Genomic DNA, 27,124 nt, shown 5'->3' on the forward strand with positions numbered 1-27,124 from the left:
AACACAGTACTATTTCTATCACAGAGTAAACACTACACCTAAACCCACGTAACCTATGTTTCCTACTACACCGGTGGCATGCCGTCGATCTAATGTGGTAGATGCTGATTTTTCCACGATTTGGGCTTACCCAGCCCTCTCTTAGTTTTGGGAGACTGTTGTCCAATACATCACAAGAGCCACGGAACGCCACATTCTAAAAACAATGCTCTACTACATACTGGGGCTTTTCCACAGGCCCAAACCAAGAGCTATTGCATCCAGATTCCTAGACGTAGCATTGATACTGACTTGCCACCAAATAGCAATCTACTGGAAGGCCATAGGGGCCCTGATCTAATGCCATGGTGTGCTGAAATAATAAAGTGGGCAGACTGTGAAGAGGCAGCCCTTCAGAGTGAGGCACAAAACTGCATCAGAAGAGCAGAACGCGCTCAGGCTTGATACACCATAGTCCAGAATTGTACCCAGATTGACACCATGGGTAGGATCCTCTCACCCCTCCCCAAAGAGTGGGAGGATAGTGAGGATGGGTCAGGACGGTGTGGTCCATGGCCTATGTCCCTAATGCTTTTATTTAAGGAACGTTTTTATGATGAATAAGAGGGAAGGTGCAACTGGGAATTGATGTTATTGTCACATTTACTGTTATGAATGTACAAAACAATACAAATTATGTTCAAAAACTTTGTTTTATTCCTAGGTGAAATGTACCAGAAATCTAGCACCAAGGAGCAATAAGGATTTTTGTTATCATATGTCATCACCAGAACGGTATCACCTTTTGTTGTAGATCTTAGTTTTGCAATTCTATGGATATGTCATGGGGCATTTTAGAGTACTGTAACTTATTGTACTCTAGCCTCTCTACAAACCTTGGGCCTAGAAATGTATGAGCATGTCAGAGTGGCATTGAAAACATTTGAATCACTCATTTGGTTACCTGTGAAGGAGATAAAGAAATTCAAAACACTTTCCTTAATCCATAAACTCCTTGAATGAGGACCACTCAAATCCACCCTACCTCATTACGTTCCATCTAGCCCCTGAACCCAACACCCCCTCAAATAACTGAAACATGGAGAGCACCACCTTGGGGTATTAGGACCAAAACTCTATAACACTCTGGACCCGTACCTCAGAGCTTAAATATACTAGGCTGATTCACAAAAGTAAAATTACACTTTTGTGTAAGTTTATAATTGTTTGCTGTTCACAAATTGATTTAGGTGACATCATTGTCTTTCAACCGGTGTTTTCTCTATATGAAGTTTGGATATCAACATCTATTTCCAATTTCACATCCCAGGATCTGCTGATACTCTGTTGTCATTGTGATCATATTATTGCCCTTTTCTCTGTTTGATTTCCCCCCATTTTTTGTGGTCATACCTCATTATACAAACTGTCACATCAAATCATAGGGAGATTTAAGCAATGTTTTGTCTCTGAGTAACTTTATCAATGATTTATTTTATTGTGTGTAATGTAGTTTAAAAATATTTTTCTGAAAGTAACGACAAACCAGTGAAACATAAAAGTAAACAAAAAATCTTTTATAAAAATAATAAACAAGATATATATTTTTTGTACACCATGTATGTCTAGATTAATTTTTCCCTTGTTTGTATATCTGTGTTATAGCTGACTTTACGCATGTATCAGTAGCACTTCTGCCCAGTGCGATTCTTTTTCCATAGTAGATAAAGAAATTCAAAACACTTTCCTTATTCCATAATCTCCTTGAATGAGGACCACTAAAATCCACCCTACCTCATTACGTTCCATCTAGCACCTGAACCCAACACCCCCTCAAATAACTGAAACATGGAGAGCACCACCTTGGGGTATTAGGTCCAAAACTCTATAACACTCTGGACCCGTACCTCAGAGCTTAAATATACTAGGCTGATTCACAAAAGTAAAATTACACTTTTGTGTAAGTTTATAATTGTTTGCTATTCACAAATTGATTTACGAGTAGTATCTTTATGAGTGCCGATTCTCCACACATAAAAGGACCTATCTTTTTATACCAGTTCTTATCTTTCAGGGAGAACCTATGTGCAGCCACTTCCCAAAAATAAGCAAACGTTTTTTGTTTATTTTTACTTAGACGATATAAAGTGTGACCATACCACAGTTCTCCCCAGTTTTGTTGCTGCTGTCTGCCTGTGCAGACCTCAGAGCACAAGGAAATTTATTCTAGGTTACCGGAGCTCCACAACTTTGATGCCGGATCACACTACGTTCTTTAGTGGGCTATTCCCTTGAGTCCCTTGGAAAAAGGAATTGCTCCCAGGATTTGTGCCTAGGGTGTCCACTGATTAGCTAATATCACCATGTTGATTGTTGAGTGCGGTTCTTGAGCCATCTCGAAACTTTACTTCTTCGTCAGCATTTCATGGTGTGATCTGACCTGAACCTAAGACGCACGAAAGTGAGTCAGATCCCTGAGCTGGTGAGGATGATGTAAAAAGTATCACTGCATCAGGTATGTGCTTCTATATTTCTGGTATTGGCTTCATTTATTTCTGATGGAATGTAAACATTCTGCTCTTATGGCTGATCACTTTGCTGAATTACTGGTCAGAGAGAAAGGTGGGACGCATAATATGTTGAGGTCCCCAGCTTCTCGTCCTGCATCAAGTTCCATTCCTAGATGTTAGAATGACTCTGAGGCTTCTGTGACTCATGACCACCAGTGTAGACTGCTGGAAAATATTGTTTCATTACTTTGGGGTCATACGAAATTTAATCTGTGTATACCTGTTAAGGGGCCTGAGGAACCCAGTTTCAATGTAGAATTCAAGGACATCTGTATTGTTGACAAAGACTATACTATGTTCCTAGGTTCTGGGACTAATTCAAGAAAGTTACAAGATTCAGTCTGCCTCTCTTCCACCTGACTGAGGGCTCTTTCTCCCTCAGTGAACGTCAAGCAAAATATACTCAGGAAAGGGAAGTATATTTAACTGGATAAAAGGCAAGTTCACTGGTACTTTAGGAGGAGTGCTTTTCTGGTGCTAAGGGTCTCGGGTTTTTCAGGTAAATAATCAATCTGAGGGATGTAAATCAGTTCATCAATACAAATCAATCCAAGATAGATGACCTGCAGAACATTATTTCCTAATTACATGCAACCCTGGATTTGGATGATGTCTACCTCCATGTATAAATGTGGCAAGGGAATCAAAACTTTTTTTGTTATATGGTTCTGTAAGTAGATTATCAAGCAGATTTGGCCTGATAGTTCCCAGGGAGTTTTCTTCATAGCCTGAATCCGCTAATGGCAGTCCTCCAAAATAAAGGACTCAGTCTTCATGCACAGCTAAATGTCTGGCTCAGTTATGTCAAGATGGTAGTAGAGAACGCTCAGCAAGGACAGATGTTGGAATTTTTAGGTGTCCTGATCATCTATATCCAGTTCTGGATCTGCAATTCATTGGGGCAAGATTCCAAACAGATGTGGAGATGGTGAGGTTACCTGCAGGCTGTGCCCTCCCTATCAGGAACCATGTGTCAGTTTTCCTGACCAAGCAATCAGCTTCTGGGAGAAGGTGGAAAGAGGTGGATGCAGATCCCTGGAGAGAGGGTTATCAAATATGTTTTGGGGATGACGATTTGTATGGCTCTCCTTTGTGTGTTTTGCTGCAACAGTTGTTGCTGCTCCCTGGGCTTGCTTGCATCTGGGTACCATGTCAAGGTATATTCTCCAGTGGTGGAATTCTTCATCTCATCAATAAAAGAGCAAGATTCCTGGCCTGTTGGGAATTGCACAGGGAATTAGTTTTTGGGTAGTTCCTTCCCACTTTCAAAGTGAAGTGCCATTGCTCTGCTCAACCATGTGGGCTTTGACTACAGGTTCCTCCAGTTACATCTGAGGTTCAGCCATGCAGTTGTCTTTAATTCAGGGTGTTTGTAAAGAGGAGAAACACAAACAGTCTTCCAACTAGAAGGAACTGAGCGCTATTCTTTGAGCTCTCCAATCCTTTTAGAATTTTATCCGGAAAAAGTCAGCTCAACTTTAGGACAGACAGCACCACAGCCAAGAGTATGTGAATCATCAAGGGGGATCAGGTGCAAGGCTCTGATTTCCTCGCTTTTCATGTTGATGATGAGTGGGGAAGAATTGGTATTGTACAGGACAAATTGTTGGAAGGACATCCTTCTTATGGGCTAAGTTAAAAAAAATGTTTGCTCGTGCTTTGTAAGTAGCACAAGGGGGCCTGGAAGTAGTTCAAAATAAGGTCTGTAATAAGGAGGAAGGAATGGGAGAAGTGGGATTTAACCAAATGAATCACATATTTATTAACATTAACTTTCAGTAGTGAACATAGTTGTATATTGTAAAATAGAAGAATACTTTTTAAAAGCAATTGTACGCACATTCAAGTGGCACATGATAAAAACTAATTTTCAGACTTGGTTATATCTAGAAGTGCATGAAATTTGAGTGATTTGCTTTTGCGTAATTGTGGGAAAATCACACAAAATTACGCACAAATATGTGCAATTCAAATCCATCATTTAGCCCTATATTTTAGCACAACATGAGTCACTGCATGAATTTCGGATACAGTGACACATTTCACTCTAAATAAATAAGATAAAAAAAATCTGAAACATAAAAAACCCTTATTGCTCCTTAACTCTACTCCTCATCTCTGAATCCAATAACCCCCTACTACCACTTAATGCTGCCTTACACTGAACACTAAGAACCTCTAACCACCTCATAACACTAGCTATCCTTCCCTGAACTCTACAAACCTATAACACTGTTTAATGCTTCTCATTTCTGATCCATAAAGACCCTCAGTACACCTTCACGCTACCCATCCCTGAACTCTAAAAATCCTTACTGTTCCCTAATGCTACCCTTCTCTAAATCCTTCAGACTCTTTACTACCCCTTTACAGTACCCTTCTTATTACCATAAAAGCCCATTACTACCCTTTAACATACCCTTTCCTGAACCCTAAAAAGTTCTTAAAACCCTTTAACACAACAGTCACTGAAGGCTAAAAAGTCTTTACTACAATTTAAAGCTACCCTTTCAGTAACCATAAACGCTAATTAGTACCCATTACTGCTACCCTTTTATGAACCATACAAACTCCTTACTATCCCTTAGCACTCAGTTGGGGACTCTGCTTGCTCAAAGCACAGGGGGGGCATATTACCAACAGCTAGCGATATTTATCGCTAAATGGGCTTAGCGAGTTTTTTTTATCCCCAAGCATCGCCGGATATTATCGCAGAGATAACGTGCTATTAGAAACGTTTATCTCTAAAGCGATAAAATATCCGGCGTTAGCGGCGAAATGCGTGAATATCGCTGGTAATCCAGCGATATTCACGCATTATCGCCAATGGGGACTTAGCCAGAATATCCACCTCCCATTGGATATAATGGCTAAGAACTGGTCTGAGCAGGCGTTAGGTTTTGGAGATATTCGTGCTTAGTGCGAATATTTCCATTGCTACGCCTGCCTTGCTAATAGGCGATAGCGACGTTAGCGTCTGCTTTCAGTCGCTAATAGGTTGGGTACGCCCACTTTGCATGTCATTAGCGATAAATATCGCTGACATGCAAAGCGGGCCCCAAACCGCTCGCTATCGCTTACAAGCTGTCGCTAACTGCTGTTAGCGACAGCTTGCTAATAGGGCGATATAATTATCGCGCTTAGCGGCCTAAAACGGCCGCTAAACCGGCGATAATCTAATATCACCAGGCTTGGTAATATGCCCCAGGGAGTTTATGGGTGAAATACTGGAGAGAATTGGGAATTAATTTACTGACTCCTCCGGTAATTCCTCATTTCTAAGGGGACCCTCAGGGTCCCATTCATGATCCCTTTTATTTCTAATCTATTGCCACCTCCCTCCTCACAGTTGACAATGCCCCCAGTACCGGGTATTCCGGTGGGGGAGATACTGGGAGATATCAGGGATGTCATTATAATGATCTCAGTGGCATCAAGCAATGCAGAAAGTTCACCTCTTTAACCCCTTCCATGCTGATGACGAGCTCAGCTCGTCATCAGCCTTACCTGCCCTGTGCGGATGACAAGGTGAACTCGTCACTCAACATGTTGTTTTCGAAATTCCAGCGCACAGCGGGAAAACCGCTAGCGTGGAAGTGGTTAAAGAGCTAGAAGGACGTTTTTACGGGCATGACTGATAGAATACATTCTGCTGTTTTTGTACAGTTTCCTAGTTGCCGAGAGAAATGAGCACCGCACAACTAATGGAGTCATTTACAGAATGTCAAATGTTTTGCTGTGCTTCAACAATTCAGTAATAGCGTTACCACAACCAGTTATCATTACATTACCACATGTTTAGAAATAAATGTGGAAGCATTGTTTCAGTCTCTTTTTCCACAATTAACAGTGCAAGATTAGAACCAGCTTTTTGTTCTAATTCTAATAGGCACAGAATGGAGTCCTTTTCTGTTATTGCAGAAATAGTGTTCAATGCCCTGACAATCACTTTCCACACATTTCCCCGGATTTTCTTTTTTGCAGCTTCAAACATCTTCCTGCACAAAAACAATCATTGATGGCATTTTCCACTTTCTATGCATGCTGCAGAACACAGATGAGGGAAAACCTGAGGAGAAATAAATGTATTTCTCTTTGTTGTGCCACTCATACATGTCCCCTGGGGAGACGTAGGATTCTGACGTGTTCCTAGCTTTACAAAACATTGTAAATCTGGGCATGTGCCAGGCTGCATGTATGTTGCATAGGAAAACGTACAGCAACACCCATGGAACGTCCCTTTCACTCAGAGTAATACGTGAAAGGGGACCATTTTTACAAGGCCATGAAAAGTCATGCATAGTGACTTTACGTGCAGGTGCGGCCGGCACTGGTAACAGCAGTGTGGTGGTGGTTCCCAGTCCGGCCTTGGCCCCACCACACCGACTGTTATCGGTGCCGGTCGCGACTGTTTGCATGGCCCTGTAAATATGAGTGAGCCCATTGCACTGCCGGTGCATTACAAACAAGCATTTGCATTGCAATTGCTCTTGCTTTTTGGACCTTATGTGTATTTAGCTATGTGAAGGAATGTCGGGGAGTAGCCAGGGCCACACATGAGAGCAAAGGGGAAGCCTGTTGGGGTGGGAGGAGGAAGTGTCTTTGGACGTATGAACTGGGCACTGGATGAGAAGGTGGAGGGACGCTGCACTGCAGAGTGGCGAGGGCAGCGCATGGGAGGAGTTGGTAAAGAGATGGCACTGGGTAAGAATGTAAGCGTGTGATTGCAACAGGTGTATGAGATCACATTAGAACAGGGCAGCAAGGAAGCTTCAAGGCAAGATGGCATTAATCATTCGAGGTGGGGGATACTGAGTGATGGAGGACAGAAACCGCAAGGGGAGGAAGGCACTATAGCAAAATCAGCAAAGGTATAGGGAGGCGGGAGAACTGCTATATCATGATGGAAAGGAGGTACATCATGGCCCAGGTAAGAATAACAACATAACAGGTAATCGCATGGAATTTATGGTGAACTGAGTTTTTTCAAATACCAGCAAGGGCAGGTGGCATTGATCCTTGGCCACTGTTGGGCATTGAGCCCAGGGGTGCCGTAATGCCTGAGATCGGCAGGAAACCCAATGGAAGCAACAGAGGGAGAAACAGGTAATTAACTAACAGGCTTCGTGGTTTGGGTTTAATTAATGCCCATTTTGCCTACTTCTCAGTCCCACCTCATGTCAATATTCGTGTCACCTGCCCTGACATCACTGCACATGCAACAGCGGAACCAGAAATACCAGAGTCAGTACAAGTCTGCGAACAGAGCAACAGGTTTGGCAGACTGGGCAGCAGCGGTACCAACTTACCCCGGGGGGCAACTCCGATATGGACATGCTGAGCTTCACCGACTTCTCCTCATCCTCCAGGAAGGCCAGGACCCACGAGAGCTGGGAGCCCTTGGCGAGCATGTTCTTCCGCCACCAGAAGAAGATGGCCAGGGCTACCAGCATCCCAAGTAGCCCAGCACGTACACCAGCAAGATGAGCGCGAAGGTCTTACCGAACTGGGACGGAAGGCCCAAAACGTCCGCGCTGAGTAGAGACTTCTCGGGGTCGCCCTGCGGGTGAGAGGGGGGTTTCCGTACCCGGGAAGTCTTGGGAGGCTGGGTCCGTGGGGAGGCGCCCTTCTGTGTCTTTGCTGTTTAATGTTGCCATAATGCCAAGTTTTTTTTTCTAGTTAAAAATAAAATACGTCAAGATATAAAGTCCACAGCACACAATTCCGCAAAAACGTTACCTAAAAAAACAAGCATTTGCAATGCAATAGAACTCGCATTTATGCGATACCTATTGCATTGCAGATGGGAGAGCAGAAGGCACGAACAACGGAGGCGGGCGAGAAGGCACGGACTGTGGGAGGGGGGGGCACGGGAAGAAAGTTGTGCTGTGCAACAGTCGAAGTAAAGGGGCCAGTAGCCACGGAAGGACACAAATGACAACATGGCCGTCATAATGAGGGACTAACAAACCTAAACCCAATCGGAAGGCAGCATTAAAGACAAAAGCCAATGAAAAAGATGGGCGGAGCTTCCGCAGAGCTTCCACTCCATACTGAATAATGCATGCCTCGCAAAGCGAGCAGCGCATGTACGCTGCCACTATAGGCTCGACCTAAAAAGTGACGAACTGGCGGCTCAATGGGCTTGTAAATGAGGCTCCCAGTGTAATGTGTCAGAGGCAGGCAATTAATGATGTGAAGTCTTTTGTGGGCAAGTTTTCTTTGTGAAGTTAAATTCTTAAATGTCATTTAACTATACAATCTTGTATGCAACTTTAGCCTAGTGCACCGTGTGGAGAGTGAACACAATCCTCACCCCAGGTGATTACTGTAAATACACATATATGTAAACATGAAGTGGGCTCTACACTACAGGGAGAGATAGGCTCAGGAAACTTGAAGTGCCTTATGTGGTCCTCAAGTACAATCAAGTGTTAGCAGAGGAAACCGTTGCAGGTCTTGAAGTCCTGGCTCCATCTGGCCCTAACCCGTTAACAGTATGAGAGATATTCACCGACAATCTGACCATAACATATAACAAGAATTTGCAATGCAATAGGTCTTGCAACATTAGAGTTATTGGCATTGTATATGACAATGTGTTGCATTAAATTTTTATTAAAGTCTGTATTGGTGTATAAAGATGATTTGCAGGATGATAGCGATGGAGTGGGGGATGGATGGATGGATGGAGTGGAGGGGATGGATGGATGGAGTGGGGGGATGGATGGATGGGGGGGATGGATGGAGTGGGGGGATGGAGTGGGGGGATGGAATTCATGTGTGCATTAAAAAGAGGAATCTAAGGATAGAAATAAACAGGGCACCCTCCACTAGTGTATATAAATACTAGCCCCATTTATGCACCGCTCATTTCATTGTAGTGAGTGGTGCCCTACCTTCTGTAGTCAAGCAAAAGGGGCAGCCTTATCCCATCTTAGGTAGTGAGATCCAGCAAACTGACTGATGCAACAGTTGACAAACTAGGAGACAGCAACTTACTGTATTTCTAGACCTTATCTGTACATACTTCAAACAGAAACTGCACACAGAAAAAATGAGTACACACCATGCACCCGTGTATGAGACTGAACACAGAACTGCACCCACTGCTACCCAGCAGCCGGTAACTCTCTTTCTAAACACCAGCAACAAACACGACTCCCCAAACTAACCTGAAACATCATCTCTTAGCTAAACATTCGTCTAAATATCCCAGTTCGCTCTTCAATGTGCCTAGCAGCACACAAAGCCGGGTAACTCAGCTAGCTGTGCAGGTTTCTGTGCAGTATAAGAAATATATGTACTGGGACACGCCTTTATTTAAAACCCGGTTGTCATGGTGCAGTCCCACCACAAGGCACTATAATAACATTTATGCTCCAAAGAGCAGTGCGCACAAAACCTTACTGATGGTGTGTAATTGCGCTGAGCACTTGACGAAATCCTCAATGAAATCTGTTTGACAAAAAAATCAGTAGTGCACACAACTTTTCTTTAGGTTTCATTGTAAGTGTTCCGCCTCAGACCCTTACTGGAACCACCATTACGCATCCCCCGCACTTGAACCCATGCTGAGAAGGCCCCTCCTCCACAAGTGCCACCCACACTCTTTAAAATGCATTGAAAAACACTGCATGGTAAACACTGCATCTACAAATCGTCACCCTCTCACGGAGAGGTCAAAGTTGCCCAAGAGCACACTGTGCATGCAGGCCAGGCTCCAAAACTTAAAGCCAGGCAGTGTGGGGAAGAGAAGTGCATGCAGTTTGAGCCATAGGGGTAGGTGCAGTCAGGTGACCCAGCAAGGGCAGAGCTGGGCAGCAGGCAGAGCATGCGAGGGGTGGCCAGTGAGGCAAGGTTAGAGACAGCAGCAATAGGTGGACAGAAGGTAGATGGGCACTGTGGCCAGAATGGAGAGCGATGGTCAACCAGATAGCATGAGCAGATGGTCTAGCGTTGCAGAGCAGGGCAGTAGGTGGCCAGAGCAGGACAGTAGGCAGGAAGAGCTGGGCACTGGACGGCCAGGGGTGCGGCATGGACTCGGTCTGTGTCTGTGTGTGTCTATCCACGTGCGTACCCATCTCAGGACAGAGGGGTTCTGACCAGGTGGCCAGCAGACGTCCCCAGGAAGCTGCACATCCGTGGGGGGCAGTCAGCAACTCTCCGGACCACCTGGCCCACAGGAGTCATGTTAAGAGGCAGAGCTGGTAACCCACAAACATTCTTCTTCATAGGAGGGCAGTGTGATATCTGCCATATGACTACAACTCCCATAAAACAGAGTGACTATCTGCTCACACACAGCGATGCAGTCAGCACAGTGACGGCAGGGAGCCCGGACTCTAAGGCTCGCTTATGCATGCATTACACTACTAATTATTCAGATGTATTTAGCATTCTGTAGAAGTTATCAAAACAGCCCTGCAAGAGCAGTAAGGTGCACCTGCACCAGTTCCGCTCCCTCGTACCACTCGCTGCTTCCCAGTTTGTTTTGCGCTCTATGGATGTTAAATAAGCGATGTGGCAAAGCGGATTTTGTGAAAATAACAGCACTGTGAATTTGTCGATTTAACAGTGGTTTTCAAAAGTCCATGAGTTAGCTCTTCCCCTGTGAACAGAGCAAAGGTTTGCGGGGACTGGGAGGATGATTCAGGAGGTTAACATACAAATGTTTCTGCTGAATGATGCTTGAATTGGGTTATTAGTTATTGGCCCACCACACAGTGAGCGTCGCCAGACTCCCAGCAGTGCTGCTGCCATGTTTGTTTTCATCTCGCTTACAAGTTATGAAGCCTGGAGTAGGGGGAGACGAGCAGAGTGCAGTTTACACTGCACACAAACATTAACAGAAATGTGTCAATTTATGAGCAGCCTTTGCCAAGAGCAGCAACCAGGAGTGTAATCAGTGTGCATACAAATCTAAACACGTCCCGAGGATGTTTTCGGGAAGGATCGCAGAGTCGTGGGTAATGCTGTTTTGCACACAAACACGCTGGTGCAGTTTTACAGAGTTCCCACACGCTTATCTTAAAACGATAAACACCTCTTAAGCACTAGGGCTGGCTTTGCTCGGCGTGCTGCTCGATGCGATGCCTCGGCGTGCCTTTGTTCTTAGCTGCTTTCTCCCCTGGTCGTCCCAGGCTCTCATATTTCCCCTGCATCTTCCCTTAAATGTTCATCCCATTAAGGAGTGCGAGCCTGAGAACCTCGCCGCAAAAATGCAGAGCAATTAAGGGGAAATTCCTTTTTTTTTCCAGGGAAGCATTCGCGCACACATAAACCTCAACCTCACACTTTCAAGAAAATATTCATCAAAAGAGTTAAAGAGCCGAGGGCTTTCACAGTCCGCCCTGCAGCCGGTATAAAGACTCCTTTATGCTCGCTGCTGCTAATATCGGTTTCGGTGTGTGCAAGGAAAGGGAGGGGCGGAGTTTAGACTGGTCTTCCACAGCGCTTGACGAGAAAGAATAACAAGCCGCGCGTCGTAAGCTGTCTACATTACAAGCTCACGCGCGCGACCCAATCCCAAGGCGCGCGTCGGAATCCGCCTCTGCCATGCTTCTCAATGGTGCGCGTGGCCAGCTCTTGTCTCCACTCGTTGTCGGCTGAGCCGACAGCTATAGTTCTCTGGCGAGAACGCGCTTCGCGCGCTTCTAGCCGAGACCTAAAAATGGTGGTCAGAATAAGGGAGCTCATAAACTTATAGTAATCCCACTACATATTCGAAGAATAAAAACAAAAGTAGGCAATTGTTATCGGCAGTTGCGCCACAACCTAGGAGATACAGAATTATTAAAGCTTTTCCGTAAAGAAAGACGTCGATTAAAAGGGGAGATCTAGAGGTATAAAAAAGCTAAACAGGAAATATTATGTGCTCAGCTGCTGCATGCCACAAAAACAAATGATTCAAAAAGATTTTGGAAACTTATTGACAATATTAAGAAAGGTACTGGTGCAGCAAATAACACAAATATTATTGAGTCCGGGTGGGTTCAGCATTTGAAATCACATTTTAAAGAAAGTTCCTAGGATATGATGAGCTCACACCAGCCTTTCAAAGATTATGTGAGGTCCTGAAGAGAGTTCCTCTCAAAAGGAACTCGAAACGCGACAACCAGTATCGTGATAGGCCAATCTCATAAAGTTTTGTGACAAATATTTAAACATTTTTGTACATGCAGATGGCCTACTGTTCAAATTTGTAACTGTTCTTTTCCCATTTAAACTTGAGTTATTGATTTTGATTCCTCTCTTTTTCTCGTTTTCCTCCCCCCATTTTCTGATAGGATGTATGTTAGAGTTGTATATATGGGTATGAATGAAAATGCAAGAGTGATTTTATATGTGTGTTAGTGATAAAATGAGAGTAAACTTTTTTTGAAAAAGCTAAACTTTAGATAGGGCTCTTTCCCCTGCTCTCTCTCCTGTGTTCTTATTGTGATTTGTGTTAATGATAAAGAAGAAAGTTTTGGTCAAAATAATATGACTAAATTCTAGATTTGAAATAAATGATTTGATTCAAGACGAAGAATTGTCTAGAAGGACTAATTTGAGTTTGGTCTTCAATGGTCATTCATGGGACGATTAAATTGCAGTAGTGGCAATTTGTAGTTGTTTCTTGCTATATGTGGCTTGGCCTTACTGCATAAAACCCAAACCTTACTATTGTTCAAGCTTTCAAAGATACCGTGGCACCCTGTGCATACACTCTAGGGGAAGTAGAAGAAGTTATCAAAAAGTCAAGAGCAGATTGTGCTCCAGGCCCTAAGGGATGACCACAGGCTCTTTGTAACTATTCTTCACCTAGGTGGGCAGCCTTTTTTTGCGTCATTGTATAACAACGTTCTGGCAAATGAGGTTACTCCCAAAAAGTGGAAGGGCTCAATAATCCAACCCATTTTAAAGGTGGAAAACTATTTTCTCTAATCAACTATCTCTTAATTTCACTTTTGGATGTGGATCTTAAATTATTCTCTACTCTACCGTTATACAATCTGGATTCTTGGGCACATGAAAAAAAAAGACCTCCACCAAATCAAACTAGTTTTATAAGGGGTCAAGGTACTATTACCAACATCATGTCTGTGGGCCTGATATTGAATAGAGCAAAGGCAAGTGGTACACTGCTTTATATGTATTTAGTTGATTTGAAGGCAGCCTTTGACAGTGTTTCACATAAAAGTCTGTGGCCAAAACTCCAGCGATGGTAAATTCCATCTAACCTCCTGCAAGCAATTTGTTTATTGTACTCTGACACGTGGGTTAAAATAAAGATTGGAAATGGTACCCATGTATCAGAGAAAGTTCAAACATTGATGGGCTTAAAGCAAGGCTGTGTTTTAGCACCGCTTAAGTTTAACCTATATATTGCAGATCTCTCAACGGAGTTGGATGAGTTGACAGCGCATGCCCTGAGCCTGGGTGGACAATAATTGTCAAATATTCTTTATGCAGATGAATTATTACTACTCAGCAATACACAAATAGGCCTTCTAAGGCTTCTTGATAGTCTTGGCGCTTACACAGACAAGAGTGGCCTGGAAGTAAATCACACAAAAACGAATGCGATCACTTTTAACCGTCGCATAAAAAAGAAAAACTGCAAATGGTATACCTTAGCGACAATACTATAACTGAGACATCTACCTACGTATATTTAGGGGTAAAAATAGATGCAAGAGGAACATTTGTACCCCAAAGAAAGGCAATCAAGGGGAAAGCCCAAGCAATCAATTATGACATTTCCAGCGCTGGCAAGATACATTCGAGGCCACGACTTGACACCTTTGGGAGCAGTAATTATAGCTAAACTTATACCCTCCATTGCATACAGATCTGAGATAATGCTAGGCAATAAGGCCAGCCTCCTTGAAAAAATAGTGATAAGATTGTATAAAAAAACTTTTGGCTGCCCAGATCTGCCTCGCCTGCCCAAGTTGGGCTGGAGTTTTCAATCACAAAGCAGTCACTTGCCAAACCTGCGGCTTTGTAAAGCTTTGCCACAAACTGCATGCAGCTGCTGACAAGACGCTGGCTAAACGAGTTTGGATTGAACTCAATCTCCAACGGGGAATGGAGCCTACAATAAATATTTGGAGAATAGCATTGTGTTGCTAGAACTGGAAGATCTATGGAACACTAACATTTCTGGTCAAATTTTTAAGAAAATGGTAAATAAGTCAATTAAACTCCAAAGCTGGATTGGAGATAAAGAAAAGCTGTCAAATCCCCTCTACGGATGGTTGGACTTGAAATCCTATTCAAGCCAAAGAGAATCTTAACTTTTGGGAGCACCCCACTATTGGAAGGTAAAACAGACATCCCTGGCTCTAAGATTTGGTGAAATACCTGCACTAGACTTCGTCCCAAAATGGAAGAAAGGTGGTGCAGGCGAGAACAAGAGCTGCCGCCTATGTCATCAGGCAGCAGAAACTCTATAACATGTTATATGTATCTGTCCTGTTCTTGTAAAATAGCAAAAAAACTTGTTAAGACAGGAGTTTAATGGCCTCGGTATCTGGAGCTGTGGGAATGCAGTGCTGAATGCAAACAGAACTATTGATGGAAAGAATGCAGAACAATGTCATACATTCACCCCAGTACAGAGATCTGGGCCTAAATATATAGTTTTTTTTGCTCGCCAATGCAGTGCTAAAGTCATTGGAAACACAACGCTGAACATCAGATTAGTGCAGTTTCTGACTATTTTTAAAGCCATAACAGGAGCCTAAGTTTGGTTATGAGATGTGCCGGGGGGTGGGGGTTGGTAATGTGACCGTTTTTTTTTTTTACTGGGGCCATTGATATGTATGGGACAGGCTGCTAGAGGAATAAGTCATAAGCTTTCCCTATCCCGTCCAACCACATAAGCATTTGCTTAACGTACAGCTACTCTTGGCACGCCCCCTCCAATTTGCATACTGGTTTCTCTATGGTATTATATCTTGCACATTGGCACTTGATTGTAGGTAGGTATGGTGGACTACTTGATATCTGAACCATCCCAAACTGTGTATATTGGTACAAATTCAGATTTTTGATAATGACTATGAGGGAATGCACATACTGAAATTGTTTGTCAATAAGAAATTAAATGTTTTACTGCTGATGGCAGAAATGTTTTAACCTATTACGGGTGGGTTTTGTAATATTTATGGTTTTAATTGACTAATAAACTGCTTATTCATCAAATTACAATGTTATTGTTGTTATCTAGTGGAAATTTGCATAGATTGTGGCATTCTAAAATGAAAGTATGGCAATGGTTAGGAGGATGGCAGAGTTAAATGGTAGTGTACTATACAAATAAATATTCAAAGGAGAAAAAAAGCAGTATTTTGATTTCAGTGCATTTGAACTGAGAGATATAGATTATACTAACATTTTTTATTGTGCTCCGTTTCTTCATAAAACTAAGTAGTTTTGTGGCAATGCTGGATTTAGGATCACAGAGTTTCTGTTATAGACTGATTTTCAATTTTATATAACTGGAGTGGTGATGGGTTTTATGGATGTGCTTTATCACCTTTAGAACAGTCATAAAACCCATCACAGATTGTGGCTTATCTTTAGGCTGTGGGATTTTAGGTTTAAACCTATAATAACTGATGAAACCCCACTGAAAGAGAAATAGCCCTCACCAGTGAAAACATATAAACACTGAAAAAACACATGCACAACCATCAACTAAATGCCATTGAAATAAAGGAAAAAGAGAGTGAAAGAGTAATTTTTATTCTTCCTGAAGGGGCCAATACAATGTAACTTTGTTATACAAGGTAGCAGTAAGAAAGACTGGGCTAATATTATTCTGCTTGCGTTTTGTTGTTTAGGGATGGTACTAAAATATTGTTTCTTCTTCATCTTGCTTTTTTCAGTTTTGTGGTCTTTGGTCTAAAGATGCAGGCTTTCGAAGCATGTTGTACGTCTCATCTAATTATTTTATAAACTGTAGAGGATCAGGAAATATCAAAACCATATTTGATATTTTGGCTGCGTTTGATTCTTTCACTGATAGGTAAAATGGGTGGTTTATTTTAGAAGAATCGTTCTAATATTTGTCATCACATTTACCCACAGAGAATGGGTAAAAACCCTTAATACATCAGCCCTCAGTTTCTAGTGGGTCAGTATTGATAGTAGGTGAATTGCCAACACCTCAGGCTCTAAACATTCAATGCAAGGTATAGTGACAAGTATATGAATAAAGAATACTATCACCAAGCATCTGGGATAGTGGTGAAAACAGGACTCCAGACATTTGGAAAACATGGAACGCAGTGTCACTTGGAAGGCTCTGCAAAAAAGGCTCTTTCCAAGTGGAACAAAGATTGGTGAGATATTGTTTGTATTTGCTGTGATTCAGCTACGTATATGAAAAAGTTGTGTGATGACCTGTCAAAATTGATACCCGAGCTGAAGTGATTCCCTGTAGGCGATCCTTGTCACTTGTTAGATGGTATGCTGAAAGCATCTTTACAATCTTCAGAGTTAATGAAGGATTCTATTGACTTTTTAGTCCATTCTGGTGCACTGTTTTATTATGCACAGGAACTAAAACACAAATATTTATAATTTTGTGCATTGTGTGGCATCAAAGAAAGAGTCATCCCAACTGTGTCCCTTAGCTGATGGTTCTCAGTCCAAGGGGCTATGAATGCTATATTATCCATGTGGCAAGCATTTACTGAATTTTTGCTGAGTGATGATGCCAAAGGCAAGAACTGTGAGGATCCTTAGTCGCATAAAGATAGTGATGTGAAAAAAGTGCATTCTACTGCATTATTAGATTTTGACAGGAAAACATAACTGCTGTAGTGGACATACTAAAAAAACTAGAGTCTGAAAAAACCCTTGTCTGTCCAGCATAATTGGTGTAGATGTGAAACATCTCCTTGAGAGTTGGCTGGGTGACACCTTTAGTAACGTTGGCACTGTAACATGTTCCATGTTAGAGTTCTTGCCACTTGGTAAGCAAAGCAATGCTGGAGAGCAATTCAGGAACATTTATTTTGCAGTGTATGAGAAATGGCTTGCAATCATACATAGAAATGTCCCTTCACCACCAATGGCATTTGAAGTCAATGAAACCTCACTGTGGTACTCTGTACACGTTCTAGATCCCTTTAGTAAAGGGGAATTTCCTCCGCAGTATCAAAAGTGCTGCTTCATTTTTGACCGCTTCAATAACTCTGAGGGCATAAGCGCCCAGGTAAATACAATTGTTGCAGAACCTGTCCTGAGAATTACAATCTTCAAGTGCACCAGTATTGGCATGGAAAGCTATGTCAGTGACCAGAGTTAACAAATTGTGTACTGGCTGTTTTGTCATTGCCCGTCTCAAGAGCCAATGTTGAGAGGGCCTTTTCACAGAAGTTTACATGGGAAGGAAAGAGCGAGAGGTGTGGTGCCTCCGCCAGGGTGACTGACACTGGACGCTGGAGATCACGGTTCAATCCTCGGCTTCGGCAGCAGGGGTCTGCCCATGCACCACGCGACTCTGGGTAATAGCTCGCTTAATTTTCCCAGCAGCCCCCAGCGCTGAGATACCCCTTCGGGGGTGATTCGTGCACAATACAAGTACTGAATTTACATTTACATGAACAAAGACTCACTGAGGAAATATTGTATGGTGTACATTAATAAGCTTAATTTGCAAAAATCTATTTGGACCTCATATACACTATACGTACACTGTCTATATACCATGTTCTATTGGTGCAGAAAGCAAGCAATAATAAAAGCAAAGCGTTCCATAAACACCAAAAAAAACACTTTTTCTGTTGTTTTTAGTGGCGCGAAAATGTAACCACTGATAACAACTGTTTTTTTAATGTACTGAAATCACTTGAAAACACTGAAAAAACTCCACCAGAATTTACCAAATATAGAAACTGAAAACAGGAAAGCCTACTTATCTTATATTTCTCAGTACACAATTACCAGTGTCCATTTTGTAAGTGTGAGTTAGCCAGTTGCTTTGAAGACTTTCCAAGAATTGGGTGTATGCTCTAGTGAAGACAGGCTTAAGACTGCTGGCAGATAGAGTGTGTGCAATGCGGGACAGCTGAGAAACTAAACTAAAGCGGTTATGGAAGGCGCAAGAATTGTGTGGGGGGTCATGGAAGAGGAGGATGGTTAAACAAATAGAAGTCAAATAATAGTTCAACTATATGAGTTGGAAGGAGGAATGGTGCAGCTGAAGTCAATGGATTGAGTGAGTGTGATGGTGTGAGGAGTTAAGTACTGAAGAGGTGAGGGGGAAAAGGAGGGGCTGCAATTGAGCAATGAGAAGTGCCAGCTTTCACTGCAGGTAAGATTGGGTGGAGGAGAAATAAATAAAGATCCACTAATTGGGCTAGAATTACGCGTTTTATGCAAGAGTGTCCATTAGTGGTGAGACAGGGTAAGATTCAGGAACATCTTCAGGATTTGGGGGGCCCTGGATCAAACATATTTTGCGGTCCCCTGTTCAGAACAGCTCAGAATTTATTATCCAAATTCAGCTTACATAGGCAGACTGGTCCAAAATCTAATGTATTTCCATCTATGTTTCAGGGATAGAGATTTGACTTTTCAATGTTGTAATACAGCAGCAGCTCACTAATATTATTAGAAATATTCTCTGCGACCCACTGCCATTTATCGTTACCTATAATAAAAATACATTAAATGAAAATGGAATTTAAAACAAACTGTGTTTAAAAATCATTGAAGGTAATCAGGGCAGGAGTGTGTGGAGAACAAATCCAGATATATCAGGGGGCCCCCTGAAAGAAGGGGGCCCTTGGCCAGAGCACACTGTGCCCATGCCTTAAAACGTCTCTGGTCATATTGGAATGAGTATTGTTTGTATATGATTAGTCAATCTACTATATCAGTGCGGTAGGCATAGTCCTTTTATTGCTAAAATGTTGTTGTTTGCATCGCCTGGAGAATATCGGGGCAGAAAATTATTCACCTGAGTGAGGGGATGCTGAGGAGGAGGGCGACCTTATATCTTGTAGACAGCTTCCTTAGAATAGAGCAGAGAGTATTGTCTCCTACAGGAACCAAGGGAGTTTACCTCCAAAAGTAGAACAGCTACTAAGCTTTAAGGATCCTTGTGTTTCTACCAAATTCCAAATGAGGGCCTGGTGAATAGAATAGCATCTCTGAAGACTGAGAAGGTGGGGTTTTTCAACGGCCACAGATGTTATGATGCTATGTCCTTTGCCTTGGACCCGGGCCACGTGGGTGAGAAACAGTGTCTCCTGGAGAAGCTAAGGAATTCGGCCCTCACAAGGGAAATAGCAGGTGTCAACCAACCACAAGTGACTTCACTACCTGTATCCTACCCGAAGAGATAAGTTAAACAGGTGGAAGTGCCAAAGAGTCACTGTAGAGCCAGAAGACTGTACACTTTCGGACATAGGTGGGTGGTTTATTTCCTTCGACAGTGTACCAAGGGGTGAGATCTCAGGATGGAAGTATTGAAACCTACAGAGAACAGGCAGAGTCCTGAGTTGTTGTGTACAGTAATAGCCCTCTGGTGGTGCTTATTGCTAGTAGAAGCTTATGGCTTATAGATCAGAGGTTTGCTGTATTTGTTGTCTCAGTAGTAGAAGAACAAAATATTGAACGCCCAAAATTATGCCACTAGTTAGATTCTTGGGTTAGTAGAGTTTAGATCAAGGCAGTGTTCAAAATAGGTAGGAGGGCACATTGGTAGGCCTCTGGAGGAGATGACTACGGGAGGATGGTAGGACAATATGGAAATGTATGATGCTGGTGTGGTTTGAATTTGTATGCAGGTCTCTGTTGCGTGTGCATGGAAAGACTTAAACAGTAATAGGTTGTTCATATATATTGAGATTGTATAAATTATGCATACAGTTGAATGTTGGAGGAGCTCCTTAATAAGCAACCTTCTCAGGGTGGCCATCTTGAGCATCCTCAACAGTCCACAAACTATTTCTCAGCCTAAATGCTTCTAAAACGGGTCTTCCTGTTAGGGGTTGGAGTACCAGACCCCCTCCTAATTAAATAGTTTCACACAGTGAGCATGCTTTAACCCCAAGCTAGCAGGTATAAAGTCTGGGACTACATTGAAATCAGATTAATTTGTGTCCCACAAATCAATCTTGTCACTAAGGGTCTGATTTAAAGTTTGGTGGATGGTTACTCCGTCACAAACATGATGGTTATCCCATCTGCCCTATTACAAGTGTCATCAAATATAATCCAATTGTAATAAGGCAGATGGGACATCAGTCATGTTTGTGATGTAGTAATCCGCCCGCCATATTCTAAATCAGGCTATTCTCAGTCTATTTCTCACCCACTTTTAATGCCTCATATGATAGACCTCATCAATGCATTGTTTTAGTTTCATGCTTCGAATAGAGCAAATAAATATATGCCAGTCTACTTTTTAACAAGTTGAAAAAACACTTGAGCATAGGTAAACTTATGTTGCCACCCCGTACCCCCCCCCAGCAATAAATCTTTTCCTTAGCTGTTGCATTAATGTATTGAATTAAAATCTCTCTGCTACCTCAAAAAGGTACCTTTGCGTTCTCTTTTTTTTAAAACCCAAAATGTGCTCACTGTCTGTCAGGCAAAGTGTGAGGTGTTCATTACATTTCTAAAATTCTTCCCACTAGAATTCTCTTTAGCACTACCCCTGACTAGAGCAGCTCTGAATACTCTTTCTTTCATGAGGCATACATGCTTAGATTCTTGAAGATGCCTCTGCACCTTGTCAGACTTGTGACAAGCCCTCTTAAGTTCAGAATGCCTTGTTCTGCCGGGCCTAGAGCCACTTGACTCATGGGTTAACCCCCCCTTTGACCTCTCTATGTGTCCTCTCTTTATAGAACCCAGCACTCTGCGCGGCTTTGCAGACGACTGTGGGCGAACAATAAAAATATGTATTTTCTGGCTTCTTTTCCATCTTTTATCCTTGTATAGGAGCATTTTTTTTTTGTACATTAACATTGACATGAATAGTTCATTTCCAGTTTATGGAGGACATATTAATCTAGGTTTTCACGCTTACTTTTTTTTAAGTTAACTAGCATCTTGTATTTTTTACCTATATTTTGTAATCATTTGTTGCTACTTCCCCTTTATTATAAATCGTCTCAATAAACAGTATTTACAGAATATATTCAAATTTAAGAAGACGTCGGTATCAGCATGCCCTGAGAGGTGCAAGTTTAAATGGACAGGTTGAAAGCAATGTTTGACGCTATGTTCCATAACGCGGCTATTGGTAGAAGGTTGTGAGCCCTTCAGTTCCCTTTTCATCAAATCTGAGGTCAAAATGTGTGATGATCTAGGACAGCTCTGTCCAAACGTGCTTTTTGGTGAGTTCACCCCCGTGCAACGCAGGGCCTTTCAGCCCCTACGGAGCAGAGAAGCCGCAACCCTTTAGAAGGCCCCTAACTCTTCACAGGAGGCCACCATTCAACCCACACCCAGCGGATGTCTGTGAGATATGGGAGTCCCATGAGCCTCTCATCACATTCTGCAGGGGGCATGGCATCATCTTTATTGATGCCACTGGTGAGTTCGTGTGGGGCATTCCACGTGGCAATGAAGAGGTCTAATTTTGAAAAAGGTTAACCCTTCCTGGGGCTCATTAAAAAGAAGAGATCTTGTTAACCTCCCATTATGACCCACTGTTTTAGCATCGACATAGAAAGGAGCTATTCTTTCATACCACCATTAACCCACTCAGCACATTTCAATTCAGTAAAGGACAGATTCCTTTTTTCTCTTCTCTCCTTTAGAAAACACAGGCTAATTATTGTAGCCCAACCGAGCACCTCTAAAAATGGGTCTTTCTCTGGCAGCATAAAACAATGCCCCCCAAGTCTATACGTCCTGGGCTAACGAGCGATACCATCTGTAGGCCTGGAATATTTTCACACTCTTCCTCCTTTCTCCAGGACAATGCGGCCTCTCCAGCTGACTTCTCTCATTGTGCCGGGCAAGTAGCCTGTGAAGATCCCGGGGGTGTGAGAAGACACTCATCAGCCGGCCTCGCATATTCGCTCATAGCACTTCCACTGAATGGCAAGGCTGGGGGAGCGAAAGATATCAGCCGACCTGCTCCTTTCTCGGTTGGGTGATGCAGTAATTAGGATGTAAAGATTCTCTCCCAGCCACACTTTCCCCTACTACTCTGGGTGCCCCAGCCAGTTGCATTTGTTTTTGTTTTCTTCTTATTACTGAAAAATCATTGATGCCTACAGTGTCTCGTGTGGGTTAGCACTACAGGGCTGGAGTCCGTGCTCTCTCGCACGGAAAAGGACTTTATAGAAGTTTTCGTTGTGTAAATTATATTTTGCAGGGCGCATCTGAAGTAGGGGTGGGCAGAATTGGTGGAGTTTTATTCTGCGGAATTCCATGCAATTACATAAAAATTTCGCGAGATTCCACGGAATTCTGCAAAAGGGCAGAGTGGGCACCTCAATGTTCAGTGCATGCTCCTCGGTGCCCTTGCATAAGTATGCAAGGGCACTGAATGGTATGCACTGCACTGAATTCCCCTCAGTGCCCTTACATACGGATGTAATGACACCAAGGGGTATGTATGCATTGGAGTGGATACCCTGCGGTGCCATTGCATACTTATGTAAGGGCACCGAGGGGTATGCACTACACTGCAGTAAATACCCTTCTATGCCCTTACATAAGCATGTAAGGGCACCGAGGGGTATCCACTCCAGTGCATAACACCCAGCACTCTAACATACATATGTAATAGCACCGAGGGGTACGTAAGGACGCAAAGGGTATTGCCTGCTATGCAATGGCTTAAACTTGGCTGGAAGATAGAGTAGTCTCTCTATGTATGAAAAACACCGCAGACCAAACTTAATCTGTAGTGGTTTTTAAACACAGTGGCACTGCTCCCTCTTCCAGCCCTGTCAACTTAAAAACCACTGCAGGTGAATTCCGCCGTCAGAGTGGTGGAATGTAATCAATAATTAGCAAATTCTTCCAATTCACCCGGCAGAATTAAACATTCCACCCACCTCTAATCCGCAGCAGAGCAGGGCAAGAACACAGGGCTCCCAGGCACCCAGCTTGTCTATTTCATAGAATGTTGCGAGTGCCACAGTCCCCTGGTTTGAAAATGTATCCTGCATGATAACACTGCAGCAGGGTGTCTTGTTTAATGGAATATAGTATTAAGCTGTCTCAAAGCCCCTGATTATGACTAGGAATTAAATTAAGATCCCTGTACGATGCTCAGAATTTATGACATGTAAAACTGAGTGAAATGAAATGGGAAAAGGCCCACTAAAAAGCCAAAATATGGGTGTTGGTGCCATAGGCATGGAATCTGCATGTTATACCTCACTTCCAGGCCCACAATTGGGGATAGGGGGTATTTAGCCTACCTGGCATATGCCTTTACCTGTGGTATCAATATTTTATCAGGTGAAGTAAATGCTACCCCAATTCCAACCACCGCCTAGTCAGTATCTACTGCTATAAACTGTTATCAAAATGAACCGCAACAAGAGGGAGTACAGGAGAAAAAGGGAGAGGGAAATATTACTCAAAATGTATTTAATGGCAATGACTGCAAAGGAATAAATGTGTTAGCATTGAGGGCAGGTCTCACTGTCATTAGCAGACAGAAACCTATGGAACAGCTGAAAATGAATACATTCATGCCTAGCAGCTATTCATAAAGGGATACCTCTCAGTCGTGAACCATTTCACTACTGGGCATATGTACTCCATGAATAAGCACAATTAGGCAATAGTAACTCACAAGTAAGGCATGATGTGTGCACAATTCAAAGCATGCTTGCCTTGAACGATTGTGAACCCCTACCAACATGTGAGGTTGTGGCCATTCGCAAAATCTTCTCCTTTCAATGTATATTCCAGCGTAATAAACATCTAAGATTGTAAGAATCCTGGGAATTACCATGGATGCCAAGCTGTCAATTAATGCCCAAATGGATAAAGTTACCAAACCAAGCTTACTTACAATTAAAATGTTGTCTTCTCATACCTAAGATTTCCCCACAAGGTCCAAGCAACAATATATTTTGTCCTTACAAAACTGCATTACGCTAATGGTCTGTATCACAGCTCACCTTTATCAACTACAAGAAGATTACAGAACACTGAAATCTAGATACCTTCTACATACAAGGCCACAAGCCACATCTCCCCTGCCTTGAGGGCTCTACACTGGTTACCAGTTGACAGAATTTCCCCATTCTAGCTGCTGTGTATCAATTACAAAGCAATAGATGACAATGACCACTTTTCATCATAAACAAAATCACCAAATACAATTATCTTACTCTGGTCAAGCAACCAAACTATGGAATTCTTTGCCTAATATTGCTTCATTCCAGCTGTGCCTCCATCCTGATGATTGCGGCGAATGCATGGGTGTCGGAAGCCCTATATATCCAAGTCAATATCTTTGACTTTAACAAAAAAAAGCAAACCCACTCCAGGTTTAAAAGAATCCAATTAGTTTATTGCGCTAACAACAACAGATATATATACGTACTGCTAAAACATTACTAAGTGACGTGAAAATATGTAGGTTTGTGCATTATATCATCACAACGTATTTAGATGTGTGATTACATCTCTATAGTAGGATTGGATATAACTTGCATATTTCACTGTAGCATAATCCCGTGGAATTACCTAACAATTCTGCGAGATTACGTGGAATTACATGACAAGAGTCATTCTGCATTATGCACTATTTTCTTAGCACAAAAATGTCCCCTTACATCTAAAATAGAACATGATTAGTGATTGAGAGCAGCTGCTTAAACATGCTAAATATGCACTTGGGGTAGGATTTCCCCCCAACTTGCTCCCAGCATTTAGCACAAGTTTCTTAGTGCAAAATGCACTTGCGCACCCAAATTGGGTGCAAGTTTCTTAGTGCTAAATGCAACTGAACATAAATAGTGTCACAAGCAGCCACTCGTGCTTGCTAAATGTGCTCACGCGGTAGGATTTTTTTCCCACACATTACAGTTAATCTCGCTATTATTGGCAATTTTTGCATCAAAAAGTAATGCAGAATTACCAAACTTTCTTTGATTACTCCAGCATAATTAAAACTACTCACAGGCCTACTCTATACATGTTTGTGTTAATTTCAGTTATTTGTTTTTAAAAGATCTATGCCCTTCAACCTTTTCCCCATCCCTTCTCTCTCAAACTCATCCCAAACCCTTCTGATTACAATGAACTCCCAAACCTCCCTTTGAAACGTCCCCCTCTTTTTAGACAGTTCACCAAATTAAAATATGCACATGTAGACTACTCCTAAAAACAATTTACAACTTCCCTTTTCTGATCTACTCCCATATTTCTATTACAGCTCAAAACATTACCAAACACATGTGAACTCAAGAGCACAAACTTAACAACTCACCACAACTAATCCACAAGAAAAAAAGAAAACATGTATTACTAATATACTAACTGACTTTAATTCGAATCTTGGGTTCCAGATTAGCGTGCTACTCACCACAAAGAGCTTCACCACCTTGCTTTGGGTAGTAAGTGCTATATAAATACAATTACAATTTGCATGCACAATTGCTGTTTATCACATGAACGCCTGCTCTGTTGGCTTTACCAATGCCAAGAAAATAAAGTACTGAAATAGGATTGCTTTCTTTTTAGTATGCATATAAGTGACAAACAATTGAACGTGACAGAGATACTTGAGTGTGCATTTCAGATTTAAAATAGTCCCTTGTGTATTCCAATGAAGCTCTTCTTGGAAGGCAGAATGATACACGAAAGCCAATAACATGAGATGAGAAATGGATACCCTATATGTGGATCCAAAGCACACTCGATGTATAATTTAAAGAATAGGTAAGAACATGTCTTTCAGACAACTGCACAGTCAAGCCATGTCTGAAAAAACACAAAAGAAGAAAAAGGCAAGCTTCTAACACAGTCAGAGCATTTGAAAAACATGTTTAAGCAAACGATCTTATTGTAACTCAGAGAAAAGTGTATTCAAAACAACTGCACAGGAGAAGGCCACAGATACGCCCCAAAAGTATCTTGTTCTGGTATCTGGGGTGACAATTTATGAGTTAGAGCTTTCGCCTGTATTTGTGGCAGAAGAGCTTAAGCTGCTCTACCTTGAGATTTAGCCCTGCATCCAGCAAAAGGCAGTGCTCAAATGGATCCTGCATGGAGAGTTCATACAGGTGTACTGCTTGGTGCCAAAAACAGACCTAATTCTGTTATTATAAACTGGCTCCTTCCTCTGTAACACTGAAGGTTAGAAGTCCAGTACTAAATATTGTATTTGGCTGCAAATGTTGAAATTTTTTGATGTGGCATGCTTGTAAATTACAATAGAAATACTTGAATGTCGTGTAATGGTACTTTCAGCACTTTTGCATAAGCAGACATAATCAGTGAAAAGGTTGTTTTCATGCACTAACACTAGTGAAAACTCTTAAGTCTATGTTGCTGCCCCCAAGATATTTTACATAACAGGCAGGGTATACCATCAACCTCATTTCTGGCTCACCAAATTTATCGAAGATTAGTAAAAG

The sequence above is a fragment of the Lissotriton helveticus genome, chromosome 3_1 (assembly GCF_964261635.1).
Source record: "Lissotriton helveticus chromosome 3_1, aLisHel1.1, whole genome shotgun sequence".
NCBI classification, from domain to species: Eukaryota; Metazoa; Chordata; class Amphibia; order Caudata; family Salamandridae; genus Lissotriton; species Lissotriton helveticus.